The following is a 6,318-nucleotide window of genomic DNA, read 5'->3' on the forward strand; positions in this document are numbered from 1 at the left end:
CTTCACATCCTGCAACAAACTTCATCAGTCTAAGCATTTCAGAGCTTGGAACAGTGATGAGGGAAGGAAAAAAGTCTGTGATCATTGCCAACCTTGCTCAGGGTGGGTGGTGGTGGGGATTGGCCTCTTTTGATATTGGCTCCACAAAGTTAAAACTTTTACTTCTGGAACTTGACTTTATTAAGGTGGAGGAATTGGATATAATTGTCTACGTTTTTGGATTGTGTATTATGCCTTATTTATATTTCTGTTGTTTTTATTATTATAATATGTCTATTCTATTTTGTTTTGTTAGCCACCCAGTGGCTCTGCCACTAGTTGGGTGGGATAAAAATGTAAATAAGAAAATCAATCAGTCAATGGATTAGTTGAACACCTAGTGAACCCCATCCCAAAACTCCACAGAGGGTCTAGGTTAGCTCCACTAGTACCCCCTTAAATCCATTCCTTGCCCGAGCCTGAGTTCATGACACTGGGCTAATACATTCCATGGTCTGTGATACTAGGCAACTGACATTCTTTAAAGAAGGCTAGTAGTGCTGAGCGGTTCCAGGCTCCCATATCTACTAAGTCCTTTTTTTGCTCCGGTGGCTCTGCTGAAGGCATAGCTTCTGGCAGTACACCTCCTCTGGGTTGAGGTGGGGCTTGGGTGCCTAGTGGATCTCTTTGGTAGCCAGAGGATTGGGCTCAGAGGTGGGCTGAAGACTAGAAGACTTCCCCTGCCTCCTCATTCCTTAGCAGGCTGAATTTTGATCCATTTCCTACTCCAGGGGTTTTCAAACAACAGCTTATCAGTCGCCCCTAAGAGCATAGAATGTGGGGTCTGTCTCTTCTGCCACTACCACCTTCTCCTCTCTATCTGCTGAGGACAAGTCCCCCCTCCTCCTCTTCTTCCTCCTTTAAGCTGAGATCCCACTAACTTGAGCCATCCTTCACCCCCTCACACAGTTGCAGCTTGTCCAGCTCCTTCCTTCTACTTGGAACTCAGCATCTTTCTGCTACCTTGCTGGGGTCTTCATTGGGTACTTTGGAGGGCACCTGATGAGAGCAGCTGATGTGTCCTCCCTCACAAATTTTCATAAACACCCTCACCTTAAATTAAAGAATGGGAGATTAAACAAAAATTCCAAAATGTAGGCTATGCACTTGTAGAATCAGACTTAATCTGTAAAAAAAGGGCTACTTACTGTATTTTCCCATTATGATTTTTGTCTAAAATCATTACACTAAAAATTGAGGGTTGTCTTATACATGGAGTGAGCTGAGGTGAGAACAAAATGGCACATACCTTGCTTCTGCGAACAGGCTTCCTCCAAACATGAGGCTTAGCTTCCTATAGTCAGGAGACTTACGTAGCTTCCTCCAGTCAAGAGCCTTATGTAAATGAAGTCAGTTGATGCTCTATAAACCAATTGGAACACACCTTGATGGAGGTAGAGCCTGTAAGCAGTGCTCAGATTCAACAGCATTCTGAGCTCAGAGGCTGAATACTCAAAGCTAAGTTTTCTTAATTTGGGGTTAGAAGGGGGGCATCTTATACACAGGGGCATCATATAGACAGAAAAATATGCAACTTCTCATTTTACATATATAATGCATTGGACTGAGGAGGCAGGGGATGGAGAGGATTGGTTTATCATGACGTATAGTGCTCTTGAGCAGGAATATTGAATCTAGTTTATGCCAGCTGTCTGTTTTGTTGTTTGGGAAAGAGGCCAAACAGAGGATGAAAAGGCAGTTTTTGTGTTCTATTTGCTTCTTCCAGATTCCATCATAATCATTCCAACTCTTCTGCCCTTTTCCTAAAAATGTTTGTTTTCCTTTCCTATATAGTAATTCATATCCATGATCTTTCCTACAGAACAGAAGTGGGAAAATGAAGTCCTCCAGAGGTATATGGGCTACAATTTCCATCATATTATACCTGTCATAGATGAGACATGATGAAAGTTACTGGCCCCAAATATCTGAGGGGAAAAAGATACATCTCCTTACTCCAGAAGGGAATTTGAAGACTATGTCCCAGTCTCTCTTCACATTCAGCTCTACACTGAACCAATCACTTCCTACATTGCAGTGAAGAAACCAAGTCCATTTTATGAATGTGGGGTTCAGACTAAATTTTGTGGTCAATGTACACAAGCTGGTGCACCTTTCTGAATGCGGAGACTTCAACTGGTCCAGAATTCAGCAACCAGATTAATAACTGGGGTGAAGAAATTTCAGCACATCTCCCTCACTCTGGCCACCCTTCATTGGCTTCCAGTTTGTTTCCATATCAATTTCAAGGTTATGATGATAACATTTAAAGCCCTAAATAGTTTAGGACCTAGGTACCTATCAGAACACCTGCTCCCAGCTAGATCTGTCTGTAATACCTGTTGCTCACAGGCAGGGCAGTTGAGGGCCTTGACCCTGAAGGAGGCCTGGAGGGAAAGAAATAGAAACTGGGCCTTCTCAGTGGTTGCCCCCGCCTATGGAACAACCTGATGACTGAGATTTGTCGGGCACCCTCGCTAGATGGATTCAAAAGAGCATTGAAGACCTGGCTCTTCCGCCAAGCTTTCCCGGAGTACTAGGATCTTGCCCTTCCTTTTTACGATTCTTTTTGCTACCCTCTCCATAACCTTTACACCACCTTACTGCCATCTGTTTTAAATTCTGATGTGCTATGTATTAACTTATTTTTGCCACATTTTAAAGTTTTTTCTCCTTATATTGTTGTTAGCTGCCCAGAGTGGCCTGGTTGCCAGATGGTGTGGGATAAATAAATAAATAAATAAATAAATAAATAAATAAATAAATAAATAAATAAATAAATAAATTTCTGAACACAATTATTGCTGCTTATAAAGATTTGTACATGTTTGGTGTTCTGCTTGCTTCTTCCAGATTCCCATCCTGATCATGTCAATACTTCTGCCCCTTTCCTATAAGGTTATTTTATTGAAGTTTTCTCCTTAACCCAATCCTGCAAAGACAGAAATATGATTTCAGAAATATTTACTCTCAAGAAGGTGTACATTGTGGGGTCTGGCAGTTTTGGTGGGTCCACAGTCCAGGCCCTTCTGAGGACTTCCCAGAGCTGCACTAACTTGATGACAAAAAGTAGCATCCATTCGGGGAGGGGGGGAAAAGCACTAACATATGCACAATCTGTTTCTGTGGGTAGCTTTTGGAAATGCAGGGGCAGATCCATGCCCCAATTGGTTTCTTTGTAGTTTTATGTTTTTTCTCTGTCATTTTGAGCTGCTTTGGGTTCAGAAGAGTCTCTCACATACACCCATACTGAAGGTGAGCAGAAATCACCTTGGAAAAGGAAAACAAAACAAAACAAGGAAACAAAATGCTCTAGACTCATAGGATCTCAAACCATGCTCAGGGGTGAGAGACAATTCTGCTAGTTTGGGGGACCATGTGAGCCAAGGTTGAGGGTATTTCTTTTCAAAACCAAATTTTTATGTTTTTAAAAAATAAAGTAGATGGGGTATGGCCATAAATGGGCCCCTTAAAGGCTGCATGAAATGTCCATTTGTGTTTTAAAGATGTGCTACCTATTTGTGGGATTGCAACTCCAACATCTGTGAGCAAAATAACACGGGAATTTCAAACTTAAAGGAAATGAAGTCAACATTTGAAAACAGCTGAGACTATAGACATGTTTTTGCTATGGAAGTAATTCTGGGGAGAAAATTGCCACCCATTAGAAGGATATGATAAGAAAAAGGCGACTAGCAAACTATTTTGTCACTAAAGCCACCCTTTTACAGTAATAGAAGCCAGTTTACTACAGTACAAATAAATATGTGCATCTACTTGCATTAATTGTGTCAATGAAAATGCATCCGTAAATGAGAACAGATTATCATCTTGAGCTGATATGTAACATCTTCAAAGTGTCAATAATCACATTAAGCAAGGGTAGAAAATACACTTAATGAAGCATAAGCATCTTCAGACTTAAAAGCTGCTTGTTTGAATAAAACACACCTACAAGTACTTACACAAAGATCTGTGACAGCTAATTGATAAGACAGGTGTCTGAATGATGTATGTGCTAAATGTCTACTTGTCCTTTAACATAATTTTGGAATTTTTCAAATAAATATTTATTCTTCCACGATCATCATATGGGGATGGAACTGTTATTTCAAGAGAACACTTTGGTCATAATGTAAGCCAATTAATATCCATTATTTTGGTGAGAGTATTTGACTTCATATAATTTAAGCACTGCTGACCATTCAGCCTTTGTTTTTGCAGGAGATTTCTTCTGAACCATATAACAACTACCACCTTCAGGCTTTTTAGAAGACATTGGCAATAAATACACAGGATCCAATTGTAGGGAGTGCTGTATTCAAATTTTATTGCAACTTCTTGGATTTGACATGTTGTTTTATCCTAATGGCCTTTATATCCCTAGTATACAGTTTAATTAAACAATAAATAACTACCGGTGGAACTTAGAAAATTACTGAAGGTATGTTAGAAATGAAATGTCTGCATTATAACTCTCTCTCTGAGCCAATGAAAACATTTGTTATTTTGAACATAGAAGAATTGAATTATTTACATGGACATGTTTAATCAGTGGGAGTGCAGAGCTTACTACTAGAAAGATGCTAGAGATTTAAAGAGCCTGTAGAAGAGATCAAAATTAACTGTAAATTGGAGTTAGGAAGCCTCTACAATTAGCATTGTGTGTACTGAGTTTTTCTTTCTTGTCAGATAATTTGCTGCTGAGTACTTTAAAAGAACTATGCACAATAAGGAGACATTTATAAGAACAACTTGAGTTATCAAAGGTGGAAGTACAGTATAGTACAACCCAAGACATAGCTACTAGGGGTTGTTGCTCTTATATGCTGTCAAGTCACTTCTGACTTATGATAAACCTGTGAATGAGATATCTTGAACTTGTGCTGTCCTGAACAGCCCTGCTTGGCTTGTGTAAACTCAAACCTGTAGCTCCCTTTAGGGAGCCAATCCGTCTTGTATTTGGCCTTCCTCTCTTCTTGCTGCATACACCCTTCCTTAATATTACTGTTTTTCGAGAATCATGCCCTCTCATGAGGTGCCCAAAGTAGGAGAGCCTCAGTTTCATTATTTTTTCCTCCAGAAATACTTCAGGCTTGATTTCCTCTAGGACCCACTTGTTCAGCTTTCTGGCAGTTCAGGGCATCGTCAAAGCATTCTTCCAGCATCCCATTAGAAACAAATCAATTCTTTTCCTCTCAGCTTTCTTCACTTTCTTCATCTATATATGATGATCAGGAAGACAAGAGTGTGGATGATGGTGATTAGAGATGGTGTTTAGAGATGGCACAAATCAGAAAAATGGTGATTCGTTTTGATTCATCAAGGTCAACAAATCATGAATTAGAAATTTATGATTTTTTTCTGTTGAATTGACGAATTGATTTGTTAGTTTTTATTGACATTAAAACCTCATAAAACACCTCCCTCAAACACCTAGAAACACCAAAATGTCAGGGAAGCTTTCTCTCATGCTCCTCTGTAATCCCTCCAAGTTTGGTGAAGATTGGATTTTCCCACGCCAGCTGCTAAATGGCACTTTCCTGGGGGGGGGGGGGACCCACTATGAGCGTGTATAACTTGGAAGTCTGAAAGCTAATCTTCACCAAACGTGAAGGGATTGTAGAGATGAGCCAGAGGAAGCCTCCCTGAAGTCTTGGAGTCTATGTGCCCAAGTCTATTGATGATCTTTTCTAATTACTTCATTGTTCATCTTCTGAGTCTCAGACTTCTCCTTCTGATTTCTTGGCTTTGTTTAAATGTATGATTGTGCTAAGAATCTATTGAAAATCTTTTGATGAAGAGACAAGTCAGTATGTTAAAAGACTGGCTAAAATGGTGAAGAAATAAAAGTATTAGGCAAATATGAAACATATTGATATAATGTCATTCCATTAGAACAGTGGACAAAGAATTAGATAAAAAGAAATGGTAAATGTGCTGTAATTCCTCCATATTACAAAATATGGAGGAATTATACTACAAAAGGGAAGTGCAGGAGATAAGAAAGTAGGGAAGGGTATAGTGAGAAAAATTTGTAATTTATTATTGGAAGCAAAACATGAGGATTTACTTAAAATGTTATGGGAATGTAATTTGAGAGAAGAAATAAGCTGTAGTGCTTGGAAGAATATGTGCATCTAAGAAGGCTTTACTCACAAATGAATAGATATAAGATTTTAGTTCTAATCTACATTATCTGCCTGAGTCCTCCTGGTATTTCTAAGAAACTCAGAGTTCAGTGCTCATAAAACTGATTTTATGATTTATTCCACAAAT

At 39.2% G+C, this 6,318-nt stretch overlaps 1 long non-coding RNA gene across 1 annotated transcript in view; it reads right to left on the bottom strand.

Moving 5' to 3' along the window:
* Positions 1-5,049: 5,049 nt before the first annotated feature.
* Positions 5,050-6,318, bottom strand: part of LOC144588211 (uncharacterized) — a 17,824-nt gene continuing 16,555 nt past the window's right edge. The window contains exon 2 of the long non-coding RNA XR_013543630.1: positions 5,050-5,260. This is a non-coding gene — a long non-coding RNA (uncharacterized LOC144588211). The remainder of the gene's footprint in view (positions 5,261-6,318) is intronic.

This window comes from Pogona vitticeps, chromosome 3 (genome assembly GCF_051106095.1).
Source record: "Pogona vitticeps strain Pit_001003342236 chromosome 3, PviZW2.1, whole genome shotgun sequence".
In the NCBI taxonomy this organism is placed as follows: domain Eukaryota; kingdom Metazoa; phylum Chordata; class Lepidosauria; order Squamata; family Agamidae; genus Pogona; species Pogona vitticeps.